This window comes from Typha angustifolia, chromosome 7 (assembly GCF_048772165.1).
Source record: "Typha angustifolia cultivar Huaian chromosome 7, ASM4877216v1, whole genome shotgun sequence".
In the NCBI taxonomy this organism is placed as follows: Eukaryota; Viridiplantae; Streptophyta; class Magnoliopsida; order Poales; family Typhaceae; genus Typha; species Typha angustifolia.
The window spans coordinates 8,534,524-8,551,142 of NC_133245.1; positions in this window are offsets into that span (position 1 = coordinate 8,534,524).

Sequence of the window (16,619 nt, forward strand, 5' to 3'; positions counted from 1 at the left end):
AGGTTTAGAATCACTTTTTTTTATTTTTGATTACATAACTAGATCTATATTATAGATACGATTCAAATACTATAATTATACTATAATCATAAAATGCTAATTATAGTATAAGGAGAATAGGTATGTTTCTTGTTATATAAAATATTTCTAAATATATAATTACAAAATAAAATAAAATAAAATAAAATGCTATATAACTATAAGTATAGACAAGGTCTAATTATAATTAATTTTATAATTCATACTCTATCTTGATTAATTTGGGACTATGCAGTCTTTATTAGATAAAATAATAAATAAATAACTAAATAAGCCTAGTATTTTATTTGTTGCAGAATAATAATATATAATAAATTAATAGAATTACTTAAAATGTATATCATAAGAATATTAGAATATAAATCTAATATATAATTTACAAATCTATCTATTAATCTAATAGACATATAAGTAAATAAATAAATAAATTTAAGCATTACCTATATTTATGTGTAATAGTTTATAAAGTAATTAATCATTAATTAATTATAATTAATAATAATAATGTTGAAGAATATACATTATTATTAAAATAATTGATGTCTAAATAAGTTATCTACATTAATTAAGAAAGCAATACCTAACTAAATAAATAAACAAAATTAAAATAAAACAAATAAATAAATAAATAAACAATGCCACCAATTCTCTGCTACAATGCTAGGCTGAGCCCAGCACTGTAGAAAGAGGAGGAGAAGCTGAAGGAGAAGAAAGGAGAAAGGAAGAAGAAAGAAGAAATAAGAAGAAAGAAGAGGAGGAGGAGAAGCTAAGGGAGAAGAAAGGAGAAAGGAAGAAGAAGAAGAAGAAGAAGAAGAAGAAGAAGAAGAAGAAGAGAAGAGGAAGAGAAGGGGAGGGAGGGGGTTGCAGACCCAGGCTGGCGGGGAGGGCACTGGCCACTGGTGGCCATCCAGCAGCCAGCCCCTCGCCGACGGCTCGGCTCCAATGAGCCTGAGGCAAGAAATAGAGAAAGAGAGAGAGATAGAGAAAAAGGAAGAGGAAGAAGGAGGAGGCTCACTTGCGGTAGCACAGCAATAGCGGCGGCGGGTCGGCAATAGGAGAGAGAGAAAAACCGAAAGAGGGAGTGTGGGGAGAAGAAAAAGATAGAGAAAGAGGTGGTGGGGAGGAGGAAGAACCGTGGCTGTTGCGGCGGCGTCGGGGCCCACCATGCTAGTTGGCTCGGCTAGGTTGGCCGAATCAACAGCTGGGGGCGCGGGGTGTCCCTTGCCCGCCCGCAACTTGCATGGCATGAGCTCGTGCCATACAACACAATTTTTCTTTTTTTTGTTTTTTATCTTTTTTTTTAATTTCATTAAATTTATATATCATCATCATCATCATCATCATCATCATTATTATTATTATTATTATTATTATTATTATTATTATTATTATTATGGGTTCTTGTACCAAAAAATCAGCTACAGAACAATTCCTTAAGATCTAAATTTATTGTAGGAAGCAGTCCACACAACCGTAGGAAAGTATTCTTCAAATATTCTCCAATAGTCAGAAAATTATGAAACTAAATGGGTTAGATCTGTAACTTTCTTATTTATGCCCTTCGCAGATTCGAACTACAACTGGGATGAAAATATAAAATAACGTGGGTGATGGTGGTGGTGTCGGGTGCAGTAGATATTAGGGTTATGGATGGGTATGGAGATGAGGGTGGATTTTGGATGTAGTTAAGGAAAGTAGACGAAGGGAACGAAGTGGTCAAGATTCCAAAGAAGAGGGGTGGCTCGAGAGTCAAGGGAGATTAGAAGTTAGAAGAAACCTTGCCAATGATAGATGTGGAAAGATGGTGAAGAGGGAGGAGGGAGAGAGTTTAGAGAGAAGATAGGAGGCAAGAAATCAATAATCCAATAGCAATATGAAGTTGGCTGCCATCCACATATTTATAGAGGCTAGTTAATAAGTCCTAAAACAACATGTAACCCTAATTCTAGAGGATTTCCGTCGATCGCGTTCGAATGCGCCTGATCGTGTTCGAACGCACTCAAAAAGCTCCATCTCTGTATGTGTGAACGCAATGCAGGTGTTCGAATGCGAGCTTTCGAACGCGACCTATAGGAATTTTATTTTAATGAAAATAAATAACTAATGCAATAAGAAAAGATCCTAACTAAGTGTATCATATTATTATTTTATTATTTTTAAATCTGGATTATTATAGATTTGGATGTAAGAAAATTATGAAAAATTAGATAGTGGGCCTCAAGAGACAAGGTTCTAATGGCTCTAGTTTCATGTTAGCTAGATGAAAAGATATAATTATAAAAGTAGAGCAAGGTTAGAATTGGATAAATTCATAATTATCTGATGTTGTGGCGATCATCAGAGGGTGGACGATTGTAAGGTAGGGTGACATTGTGGCGGTCAATGAAATAGTGTACGAAGGTTGGAAGGTCAAAACTGCTAGATTTAGGTCTGAGCGGGATTTGAAATCCATGGGTGGGGGCATGAACTCCGAAGTGGCATATGGTGGTGGTAGGCTAGCAATGATGGGGTGGCGTCGGTAGGAATGATGGTGGTGGAAAATTAGGGATGGTGGAAGGGGGTTAAGGCAATGGTAGGGAGAGTAGAAGAAGAGGGAGGAATAGGCCGCCCTTAAGGGTCTATGGTGGTAGTTCGATCAACGGTGGTTAGAGGAGGCGTAGCTGGGATGGTGGTTGCTGTTGAGGGAGGAGGGAACAAGGAAGGAGAGAAAGAAGATTAGGGCATAGGAATTTAATTCAATCGATAATCCATTACGCCACAATGCTTTATACTTGGCTATCGTCTAGCTGCTTCGGCTAACCCGACCAAATTAAACAAATATGTACTTGAAAGAAAATAGTACTAATGTAGAACTAAAATGCAATAAGCAATTAATAATAATTAATTAAATAAGATGGAAATAGGGATTCAATCCCCTTGTGCTCAGCTTGAGGTGACTTGGTTTGACCTGACTCGTATCAATATGATGACCTAGTCGATCCAACTAACCAGACCTATCTGGATCTCTCATGTCCTCGTCATCTATATTGACTAATAGAATAATTTGTTAGTGTCAAAACACCATAAAAGGGTACTCTCTCGTTGTTGTTGGATAAACCTTAGGTCTACTTTTGAGGGGAGGTTTAGTCTAATTTTATTTTATTCAATTTTATTTTCTTTCGTTTGCACTCGTTTCCTTACCTGATGCAAACATGGTCAGATCAGATTGTATCATGAGGACATTCAGCTCGATGAATCAAGTATATTTATCTTTTAATTGGTTTATGCTTATAGAAATCCTTAAGGCAAATTAAGTTAAGTCATGTAAGCCACTTAGTCAAGTTAAATTAAGTCATGTAAACACTAAAGCAAATTCAATTAAGACATGTAAGTTTCTAAGGCAAGTCCTAGTTCTAGCCGTATAAGCCTCTAGGACTAAGTCTGAGCGGGACTCATTGTACCTGACCTCTATATATAGGAATGGCAAAATTTGACCCGACTCGATAATCTAACACGATAAGCCGTCTCTTAATTGGGTTTGGGTTTAATATAATTAGGTTTGAGTCGTAAAAGGGTCAACCTGCCTAACCCGTTTAATAAATGGGTCATGTTCGGGTTTACATAATTGATCCATTTTGTCCCTTTTGACCCGTCTAAGTATATGGATCGGGTCAGGTCAGGTTAACCCGCCAACCCATTTATATATATATAAACCCTACCATATAAACCTTAACCTAACCCTCTCTCTCAAATCTCAGTCTCTCCACTTCCTCTTCTCTAGTCGCCTCAAGATTTCAAAAGGAAAAAAATTGCCTCATCTCTCTCTAGCGCCGCCACGCCTGCCACCTCCCATGTCTCGGCCTGCAGCCTCAAACATCTTCGCCTGCTGCCTTCCGTGCTTGCCACCTCCTATGTCTAGGTCTACAACCTCAGGCATCTCCTCCTATCGCCTCCTACGTCTCCATCTCTGCCTAACTCTACTGCCTCCCGTGTCTCCATCTCCGCCTACCACCATGTCTCCGCTCCTTGTTTTAGCCTTCCATCCCTATTCTCTGTCTCTGCCTGCCACGACTATCTGTCATGGTGCCTTTGTCCTTGTCTTTGCATGTAATCACCTCTTCGTCTCCGGCTGCACCGACTGCCTCTCGACCTGCAGCCTCAAACATCTTAGCCTGCTGCCTTCCGTGCTTGCCACCTCCTATGTCTAGGTCTACAACCTCAGGCATCTCCGCCTGTCGCCTCATGCGTCTCCATCTCTACCTACCTCTACTGCCTCCCGTGTCTCCATCTCTGCCTACCACCATGTCTCCGCTCCTTGTTTCAGCCTTCCATCCCTACTCTCTGTCTCTGCCTGCCACGACTATCTGTCATGGTGCCTCTGTCCTTGTCTTTGCATGCCATCGCCTCTTCGTCTCCGGCCACACCGATTGCCTCTAACCTTTCTCGCCTCATCTTCCTTAGCAAATCTGGAGCTCGTTGCCATGGGAGCTAGCTCTTGGAGCCTTGGCTCTGTCATTGCCGCTTTGCCAACTCCGGCGATGCCTCCCCTTCTGGAAGCTGCTGAGCCAATTTGAATTTATATTTACTAAATATTCTTGTAATATTGTAAATCTAATGGATTTGTGTAAATGTGTAATATTTTGTTAAATAGGTGTTGTGTTAAATGGATATAAACTAGTTAATTAGGTTGTAAATGGGTTAAACGAGCTGTATAGATAGGTTAAACGAGTTGAATAAAAAATATAATATATTTATTAAAATGGTTAAATAGGTTGTGTCAGGTTAAACGAGTTGTATAAAAAATATAATTCATTTATTAAACGAGTTAAACGGGTCGTGTTGTGTTACCCTTTTAATAAACAGGTTGTGTTCGTGTTTAGAAAAATTGACCCGTTTCTTAAACGGGTCATATTCGTGTTAATACTTCTTTGACCCGACCCAACCCAAACCTAACTAACCCGACCCGATTGCCACCCCTATCTATATATAGAGGAGTTGGGTTCTATTCATCAAAGCATCCAAGTATATCCAAGCAATGAGAACTAATTGAATCTAGTTATGTTCTTATTATCGCATTTACTATTTTTATCATAGCTATTAAATCGTCTTTATCTTCATAGAGATCGTAATCATAGAACCATTCCAAGCACCCAAACCCTAAAACCCTAGCCACCACCTTCCTTCAATAGCCACCCTACTATACGGTCGTCCACCACCACCCTTGGCAATCCACCACCCTATGACGATCGTCGCAACATCGGATATTTACTGTTTTGCCCCGTTCTGACCTTGCTTCACTATTTTAATTATATCTTTTTATTCAGACATCTGATTGACGTGACACTAGATCTATTAGAATCCTATCTCATGAGGCTACCATCAGCTAAATTTTTATAATTTTTTTTACGTTCCGATCGGTTCAAATCTGATCTGTAACATTACCCATCTTCCTATTGTTAAAACCTATATATATAAAAAAAAACAAAAAAAGTCCTCTTTTTAATGTAATTATTTCTTTACCAATTTGATGCAATCTCACATTGCATAAGCGGCTATGCATTGTGCTATTACACAAAATTTACAATTTATTTTATTATTACTTTAATTTTTTGACAGGAAGGCTTTTGTCACGTTTCATTCAAAAACTTTATTACCCTAATCTGCAAACAAGTTTGAGATCTACAATTGCACAACTACGCCCAAACAAAATGCCTAGTAAACCTCACTGTCGAAGATCTCCTGTAACCAAAATATTCCAGACAGTATATAGCCTGCAACCATAGTTACTAAACTGTAACATTAGTAACTAATATATTTAAATTATGATAGTATTACTACAAGTAACTTATTACATTGCAATTTAGCAAAATAATTTTTTGAATTAAGGTATTAAACATTGTTAATTGATGTAAAACAAAATTTACATATTATGTTGTGAATAAATATAATGCAGAATTAATGAATTATATTGTCTTCTAACAATATATATACCTTCTAACAATAGCAGAATGCTATCTAATAACAACATAATTCATTCAAGTAACTTTAGAATAATAAAAGTGAAATATCTTTTAATGATAGCATATGCAATATCTTCTAATAGTAATAAAGTATGTTCTAATAATAGCATAATACTTCTCATAAAAGTAGAATATCTTCTAATAATGTTATTCTTCTAAAAAGAGGAAATGAAACTTTGATAAATAAAATCTAATGAGTTTGTTTTTTTTTAATAAAAAGGAACTTTTATAGATTAACATGGCAGTCACAAAAGCGTTCACTAGAATCAGAGATCAAAATTTATTAAATATTAGTAAAAATTTAAAATTGTTTAAATTGCTAGTTCAGTTTTTAATATCATTTATATTAGAGTCAATGGATCAAATAGGCTTTTGATAGCCCCTCAAAGTATTGACTAGGAGGAGAGAATTTGTTTCGTGCCACACATTGGTGAAGTCCGTTTGGTGGATACTTAGTAGCGCTTCTTGAATTATCACCGCTTCAGTACTGGCAGTCCATGTATAAAGCCCCACATCTACTACCTAGGGGAAGACCCTATCAAACTGTGAAGCTAAACACTTTCACTCTCTTTCATTCAATAAATGACCCATTAGTGTTAATCTTTACCACCCAAGTGGGTTGGTTCCCATCGAAAAGGAGTATTGGTAAAGGTTGGTTTCATGTCTTTGACAAATAACTAAGCGCGTTATTCATTGATTAAGGATATCGTTAGAAACCAAATATTTTCAAACTTTTCTCTCTCATGATTAAATGAACTCTATTTTGGTATTTCCATAACTGCTAAAGTAAGAAGCAATACTACCCTAAATCCAAGCCTTTTCAGACTCCAGCAACCCGTCATCCTTATTAGCCAAAAAGCATCTGACCATCTATCCTCAAAGATGAAATTAATCACTAGACAATCTCTCACAAAATCCAAAGTAGTGGTGGCCACTCTATATCAGAATAATACGTGGTCAATAATTTATTTATTCAAGTGAGCAAAAGAGACACTAGGTGTCCGAGGCAAAACTCATAATCGAGCAGTGGGTTCTCATCGTCAGCTAGTCCTAGAGCAACTTTCAAAGGAATATTTTGATCTTATACAAGAAATATGTAGGGATCAGAATTTTGCTTAGCCCTCTCATCTGGGAGTTAGCTCAATAATGGCGCGAAGGAAGCAATACTTAGATTTAGAGGAAGCATGACCTGAGGGGTGTGACCTCTATATCTAGTAATAATCAAAATCACATAAAAGGGATTTTGATGCTCATAATAGAATGAAATAATTTAGAGCCAAACTTATAAATAATGAGCTCACAGTCTCTAAGGCATGTATTAACAAAGTCAACCAACGGTCCAAAGGGATGGGCTTGATTCAAGGATCCTTCCAAATATTGAGAGAGCTTAGCTATATATTTAGAAATGGTAACAGAGACCAAGCTGAGGACAGAAGGTATATGGACATAGAATTAAAGACAATTAATTAGGATAACTCCTCCTTGCGCTAGGTTCATAGAACGTATCGATTCCAACCGTCAAATCTTGGATATGGTGGATTAGTGGTTAGATGGAGGATGAATATAGAGAATTAGAGATGAATGGTGGAGATAGAATAGCTATGGATGGTAGATGAAATTTGATAGAAGGGGATAGGGAAGATATGGAAGGATAGTTAAAGAAATCTAGAAAAGAATTCGAAATAGATGATGATTAAGATTTGATTTGGATCTAAATATAGTCATACCTTTCGGGCTAATTTATCATGATCCGGCTATTAGATACTTATTAGATTTGGATGGAAGATAGATCTCTGAATCAGCTTTCCAGAATAGGGTTGTGGGATCTGGGGTGATATGTGGATTTCCAGATATTAAGGTTTTACCAAATACTCTGCTGGATCGGAATAGATCTAGAGGTGGATATTTTGAGATAAATTCTGATCGATCTAACCGTCCAAAAGATTTGATATTCTAATAGGTTGTTTCCCTAGAAGTCAGGGATCCAACGAAATCAAATTAGGTTGATCAAATAAGTAGATCAAGAGTTATTATACAAATATTGATCGAAGATTAGATGGTTGAGAGATGGACATGAAAGGTGGAACCTAAAGATCAACGGGATGGAGGTCATCGACAGATGGTGGAAGGCCTATGGGCGTGGGGAAGACCTTAGGACATGGAGGAGGTGAATGAGATGGTGTAGGCTAGATCGGAGTGCTACACAAGGCAGAGAAGATGAGGAAGGAGAGAATTGGCTTTTAGGGTCGAGAGGGAACGACTAATCGAATATGAGAGAGAAGGACATAACCATAATGAGTCAAGTCCTAGACTGATAGAAGGGGGAGAAGTGGCCTCAAACCAGCAATTTCATAATAATTCATCTATGATCCTCAAGTGAAGACCAACCCTCCTATTTAGAAGAGAGATACAAGTGGGCTTAGCCCATTACCCAATATGGGACTAAATTAAAGTAAATGCAATAAGTAAATAAGCAAATAGAGTGGATAACTGTATTAAACCTAGCCCAATACCCTTTGAGTGGACCAGCATGGCCTAAGGCCCATCTTCTAGACCGGCCCAGCTCATCCGAATTTTATCAATCCACCATGCTTCTATACACCTTGTCCTCAAGGTGACTTGAGTCAAACTTGCTGTGTTCGATGGATCATCCTCAGTCGAGCTCGAATACTTGTACTCCTATTGGCCCAAGGTGGGATTCAGGTCTGTTTACATTGAGTCCACTCAGTCTCGGGTGGTCGAACCAATTGACTTAATGTTAGCTGATCTATAGAAATCTAGTGCATCCAATCGCACTCGGGTGGTCGAGTTAAGTGAAGTTGGTGGATCCTGATCAGGTCCACCTAGTGAGTCAAGTTAGGTTCAACTAGTTGAACTGATTGCTGGTTGTGCTCATAATCGTACTGTCCACTCCATGGATTAGGATCCAAGTCAAATTTATCCAGGTATAAGCAAACTCAACTTAGGTTAAGTAGAGGGTTTCTGATCAAGTCCCTTATTTGACTTAATTGAGTCCCCAAGTAGGGAGATGACTCACACTTGACTTGACCCTTTGGCTCTTAGGTCTGAACCCAGCTCATGTCTAGCAATTCAACCTAGTCAAGCCAAACCAAGTAGCTATCTTGAAATTCTAATCACTTAGGGTTTTCAAAAAAATTTGAAATCCCTAATATTTCTCGCATAATTTCCTCTCCTTTAGCCGTTGCCATAAGAGTTGCCTTGGCACATGGCAACCATGGCTGACTAGTGACCACCTCTGGTAGTTGCTCTAGCTAGGTTCCCGGTAGTGCGACAGCAGTCGATGGCGATGGAAGGCCGAAGTTGGCCCAAAAAATTAAAATCTTCATCTCCTTCTTCTCGGTCTCGTCACAGCTACGGCAGGGAGCCTTCAGCCGTCTGGATTAGGAAAACAGCTGCCGACGAGTCCTTGTGGATTAGGAAAACAGCTACCGTGGGTGAAAGACTATGACCTCCTTCGAGTTGTAGCTTAGTATGGGACTGTGACCTCATCACCAGACGAAGCTATCAAGGTTGACCGTTGATTGACCGAGGAGGATGGTGGGAGGTTTCTAGAGGAGACACCGAGCTAGGAAAGCAGCAATTAGAGCTCGGTGGTTCCTTCTTTATGTTGTGGAGGTGCCTCGGTGCTAATTTAGCCCCCGTTGTCGTGTCTTGATCCAGTTCAATAGGTGTGCTTGTTCTAGTCGACGTGCCGCCTTGGTGGTTCATCCCAAGGGTGGTAGGGTCTGGTGTATATCTAGGATGGTGGCAACTTATGTCCGCAAGGGTTACTTGCATCATTGCCATCGTTTGCACCATGTGTGCCATGGTTTGCTGTAGATCGACATGGCCCTCCATAAGATCTCGCGGACACGGGGGAGATGGAGTTCTAGATGGTTGATACATTTAGTTAGGATCTTTTCTTTTTGCATTAGGTGTTTATTTTTATTAAAATAAAATTCTTGTAGGTCGCGTTCGAACGCAGGTGGAGTCGCATTCGAACGCCCTTATGAACGCTTGTGAACGCCTGCGTTTGTGAATGCCTTGTGAACACTCATGTTCGAACGCCTTGTGAACGCCTGTGTCGTGTTCACAAATCCAGAGAAGGGGTTTTTTGAGTGTGTTTGAACGCAATCGACAGGAATCCTCTAGAATTAGAATTTCATATTGTTTTAGGACTTGTTGGAGAGCCTTTATAAATATGGGGATGGCAACCAATTTCATAATGCTATTAGATTCTTAATTTTCTTACCTCATATCTTCTCTCTAGACTCCTCCCTCCTCCCTCTTCACCATCCTTCCACCTCTACCATTGGCAAGGTTTCTCCTCGCTTCTAATCTCTCTCATTTGTCGAGTCACCCATCTTCTTTGGGATCTCCACCACTTCATTCCCTTCATCTACTTCCCTTAATCACTTCCACAATCCACCCTCCACCCTCATCTCCATACCCATCCGTAACCCTAACATCCACTCCACCCGTCACTACCACCATCACCCATGTTATTTCATGTTTTCGTCCTTGCTATAGTTAGAATCTACGAAGGGCATAAATACGAAAGTTGTAGATTAGGAAGTTTCATAATTTTCGAAGTACCAGAGAATATCTGATGAATAGTTTCCCATGATTGTGCGGACTACTTCCTATAATAAACTCAGATCTTAAGGAATTATTCCGTAGCCAATCTTTTGGTTCCAGATCCTATCAATTTGGTATCAGAGCCTATCAAGTGGTATCAGAGCTTATCAATTGGGTATCAGAGCTTATCAATTTAGTATCAGAGCAGGCGAACCTCAAACCTCCATTAATGGTTGAAACAAGGAAGTATCAGAGCCTATCAATTTGGTATCAGAGCAGGAGAACCTCAAACCTCCATTAATGGTTGAAACAAGGAAGATAACATCAATAAGAAGACCTATAGAGAGCACATCGACAAGAGAGGACTCAATGCACGAAGATCCTAACCGTGAGGCCGATTCCTTTGGAGCGACCACGATAGGATAGAGTCAACTAACATCTATGGGTTCGAATATGGATGAACTAAGGGGCATGTTCCAAATATTGTTGCATAGAGTTGACTATATACAAAAGGATCACAATGAATTCAAGGAATATGTTGTGAATCGATTGGGTTCGTCATCTCCTTGACAACGAATGGAGTTTCAAGAAGGACTAGCGGTGGGACCCCATAGAACCGATACCCCACAGGTCCAATTGCGTCATATGAGTGTCAATGATCCCCTCCTACCTATGCCTTCACATCATCCCGCACCTCCATTACAAAACCCAAGACCGGCGGTGGTGGAACCCGAGAGGCGTGCGGCACCGGTGCGCTTCGTCCAAGAGGAGGATTGGCACTTTGAGGATGAGGTTGATCTCTATGGAGATGGTGCTGGACGTGCTTAAGGATTTAGAGAAGGCGATCAACCTGCACAAAGATTTAGACTTGAACAAGGATCTTTCGCAAACCCGACAACGCTATTCAAGGGAGAACCGTATGCTTGGACTTTCCAAAATTCTAAGGCGGTGATCCAATGGATTAGGTGTTTCAAATTAAACAATATTTTGATTGTCAAGGTACAGCGGAAGATGCAAAAGTGTAGATGGCAAGCTTTCACCTCCAAGTAACGGCATTGCGTTGGTATAGATCAATTATTCGTGGTGGTGAATTTACTAGATGGGTTGATTTTTGCAAGAGGATTACATATAGATTTGGGATAGCGGCATATGAAGATTTTGCTGCCATATTAGGCAAGATAGTTCAAAGGATTATCGTATTGGAGTACCAAGCTGAGTATGAAAGAGTTAGTAGTCATTGTGAGCCACCGTGACCCGAACATACATTGATGAGTACATTTATTTCAGGGCTGCGAGAGGAGATACAAGTGGATGTTCGTACTCTATATCCTATTACTCTTGAGGAGGCCTTTGAGAAGGCCGTGAGGATGGAACAAAAGCATAGGACTCTAAAGATGGCAGCGAGAACTAATTGGGGCAACCAAGATGGGCGGTTTGCACTTAGAATGCCGGTTGAAAATTCTATGGTTTTAAAATCAGCGATTGCGACTATTAGACCATGACCACCTTTGAGACCTTCTTTCTACGTTAGAGGAGGCACTAAACCCCCGGTTCGAACTCTCACACCTATCCAAGTGGAGGAGCGAAGAGCGAAGAGTGAAGGGCCTATACTTTCGATGTGATGAAAGTTTTACCCTTGGTCATCGGTGTTCTAAACTGATCGGGAGTGTGATGCTTATCGATGGCCCTGAGGAGGATGATGAGATTAATGACGATGGAGAGTGTCCAGGAGGAGACCCGTGAGGAGGCCATTGTGGAGGGCGTCGAGGAAGATATCCAAGCTAAAATATCGATGCATGCATATTCAGGTACTTCCGCGCCGAGGACGTTACGAATAGATGGACTCGTTAGAAAGCATTGTGTGCACATTCTCATCGATTCAAGGAGTACACACAACTTTCTAGAGGAGAGGCTAGTGAGGAGATTGGGTTTAGATGTTGAACCGACTACGGGGTTTGACGTTGCTATTGGAGACGGCACGAAGCTTAGGGTGAAAAGCTTGTGTCGCCAAGTCGGTATACGGGTGCAAGGACATGACATCATTGTGGACTTGTATCCATTCGTGCTGCGAGGAGCGAATATTATCCTTGGTGCTCAGTGGTTACAAAGTTTGGGACCCGTCACATTTGATTTCCGGAGTATGTGGATGAAATATAAACAAGGAAACAAAGATGTGTGACTTGATGGTGTTTGGTCTTCGTCGATTCCTGCGATGCAACCTATGATGAGGCTGCTTGGTGCGTATGATTTGGCCTATCTTCTTTAGTTATGACCAGTAGGAGATGAGCTTCAAACGAGTTCAGGTATTACCATTGAATTGTATAATTTATTAGATAACTTTTCTAGACTGTTTGAGGAGCGCAGCTGTTGCCACTGAGGAGAGTGGCGGACCATTGCTTAAAGATTGTACTCGGGGCTGCATCGGCGAACGTGAGGCCATATCGGTATCCACATGTGTAAAAATAAGTTATCTCAAAGATGGTAGCCGAGATATTGGAGCAAGACCTCATACAACCAAGTCATAACTCATACTCATCCCCCGTGCTTTTGGTGCAAAAAAAGGATGAGATATGATGTTTTTGTGTCGACTACCGAGCACTAAATTCTATTATCGTCAAGGACTAGTATCCTATTTCGGTTATCAGTGAGTTGCTGGACGAGCTTGCAGGGGCGACTATATTTAGTAAGCTTGACTTAAGGGCCGGGTATCATCAAATTAGAGTTCACCCGGTGGATGTGCATAAAACTGCATTTTGGACTCCGGACGGGCATTATGAGTTTCGAGTGATACCTTTTGATCTCACCAATACTCCAGCTACCTTTCAAGGCCTCATAAATGATATATTTCAGCCTCTATTGCATAGGTATGTCTTGGTATTTTTTGACGATATTTTGGTGTATAGCAGGACTGAATTGAAGCATTGGCGACATTTGGAGGACGTGCTGAATTTGTTGAAGCAAAACCAATTGAAGATCAAGAAGTCCAAGTGCCTCTGAGGAGTACCAAAGGTGGAGTATTTAGGCCACATTATTTCAGCGAATGGTGTAGCGGCGGATCCTCAAAAGGTTGTATGTATGACCGCTTGGCCTATTCTTATTACTACCATCGGATTGAAAGGATTTTTGGGGCTGATTAGTTATTATCGTTGATTTATCACTGGATATGGCAAGATCGCTGCTCCTCTCCTTTCTTTGTTGAAGGACTCTTTTAGATGGACGGATAAAGCCACTTTAGCCTTTGAAAAATTAAAAACATCATTGACGACGGCACCCGTTCTAGTGCTACCGGACTTCACCAAAGAATTCATTGTTGAATGTGACGCGTCGAGGGTTGGCATAGGAGCTGTACTAATGCAAGAAGGATGTCCCATTGCCTATCTTAGCAAGGTTTTATCACAAAAATCTCAGCAATTATCGACTTATGAAAGAGAGATGTTGGCAATTTTGCATGCGGTGACAAAGTGGATGCCTTATTTGATCGGTAGACGATTCATTATCCAAACCGATCAAAAGAGCCTTCCATACTTTATAGGACAGTCCATACACACTCCAGCACAGTAGCGATAGATCACCCTTAAGACGAAAGATTAAATTCTTGTAGATGAGTGGAACCTTGTTGGTAGAAGAATCGATGTAGCTTCAAGAAGTCACCCTCAATAATGTTTCTTCCACCACCCTAGAGTTAGGGTTTCATAATCCTTATATATGATATTCAAGATAGAGCCAAATCCGAGTCTTATCCGTACTCATGATCTTCAAGATAGAGCCAACTCCGAGTCTTATCCGTACTCATGTTCTTCAAGATAGAGCCAAATCCGAATCTTATCCGTACTCATGATCTTCAAGATAGAGCCAAATCTGAATCTTATCCGTACTCATGAAAGTCCAATATTTTTAAACTTTGTTGGTGCATTCGAACGGGCTCGAGTGCGTTCGAACGCGATAGCTTGAATTCTTCAGGTTGCGTTCGAACGCGTTTGTGAACGCGGCTCTCTGTCTGTGTGAACGCAGATTTCGCGTTCGAACTTGTTTGTGAACGCACCGCGTTTGAACTCGTTTGTGAACGCAGCTCTCTGTCTGTGTGAACGCAGTGCCCGCGTTCGAACGCGTTTGTGAACGCGGCTCTTTGTCTGTGTGAACGCAGATTTCGCGTTTGAACTCGTTTGTGAACGCACCGCGTTCGAACGCGTTTGTGAACGCGGTGTGAACTTAACAGCTTTTCTCCAATAACCTTGCAATTCTTCAGACCAGAGATATTCTAGACTTGTGTAAAGCTCATATACATGTAAAAAATACACTTAGAATATTTTGTACACAATTGCTAACAAATAAAAACCTAACAATCTCCCCCTTTGGCAATTTGTGACAAAACACCTAGGTTACAAGATATTACAAAGACTTCAAATTGAGCAATCAACAAGTCTAGAATATTTTGCACATCAAGCCCTGCAAATAAATATATATCAATCCAAGATCAAGTGAAAATAACTTGAAATGAATAAACAATCTAAACACAAGTTATCAATGTAGCATAAATTCAAAAGTACTTAAGTAAACAAAGTTCACAGTTACTTCAAGCAAAGTGCAAAAGTACTTAAGACTCTCATAAACTCCCCCTATGCTCATACTCCCCCTACACACCTAGACACCTAGACACTAAGACACTCTTCCCCTTTTTGACACAAATGCCAAAGACTAGGAACTCGGAGGAAACTGACGATGAAGAATTGTCAACACGAAATCGAGGTAGGTGACGAAGGCGGCCTTGGTTTCTTGGTAACTGTATTTTTTTTTTTTTAGGCATTCTAGAGAAGGAAAAAAGTCGCAAGATTCAACATATGCCCAAAGAGTACAAAAAAAAAATAACAAGAAATCCAAAAATTCTAGAAACTATGAAGACCCTAAGTGAAATCCATCTTCCACTTAAAAATGCTAAGTTATCACGTTCAATCCCACAAAAAAAACATCAAGATATATTAACTTTAACGTGATCAAAACTTGAAACCGCTCGAAATCAATCAAGATCAATAGACTTTGGAGATGCACTTCTAGAAATTCAAAATACATTCAAGACATAGAATATGACAATCAAATGAAATAAGTCATACACAGATCAATCAAGTCATCAAAGGCATATTATAATCAATTATAATGCATCACTCAAAATTAAATTAATCTTGATTGATCATAACGATACGCATATGCAAGATGAGCATAGATAACATGAACCAATCTTCTTAAACAAACTTTCCTATATAAACAATGATGCAACACAGTAGTCAAACCGACTTAGTATTGAAATTTTGCACTTTTCGACTTATTCTCCATAACATAACAGGAATTTTTCCTGTATTTTTTTTTTTTAAAATATAGGTGCAATGATGGCTTTCACACATGAGTAGGTAGCCCTTTTCTTGTAGTACAAATCAAATAAAGTGCAAGAAGAAATTCACATCTATCATTTTTTTTTAATTTGCATATAATGTACTGAGTCAAACTGGACTCGAAACAAGACGGCTTTCACACTAACTCATTGTAGCCTTTTAATTGATCTTTTATAAAAATATATTTGATAACTAAATATGAGGTCAAACTGTGCAAATCAAAGTTAATAGTGAGCTATTTAAAAAAATATTCATGATATCATGCTCACACAAGAATACACATACGTTATGAGTGCATTAAAATTTTATTATTATAGAAGTCGAGGAAGTGACAAAATCAAAATTGAAACAATATACTATAAGATGACAAAATTGACTATAATAACTCATAATCAAGAGAAAAATCATATCTTTATGTCAAGAGTATATTATTGAATCTAGGAGTGCATCAATTTTTTTTTTATAACAAAAACTCTCGACAAATCTAAAACTGAAACCAAAGAAAATTTCAGAGTAAAATAAAACCTAAAAAAAAAGAAACAAAATAATAAGAAACTCGCAAACTAAAACACAAATCAATCCAAAGCACAAATCCCTAAAGAAGTGCGAAGATACTGAA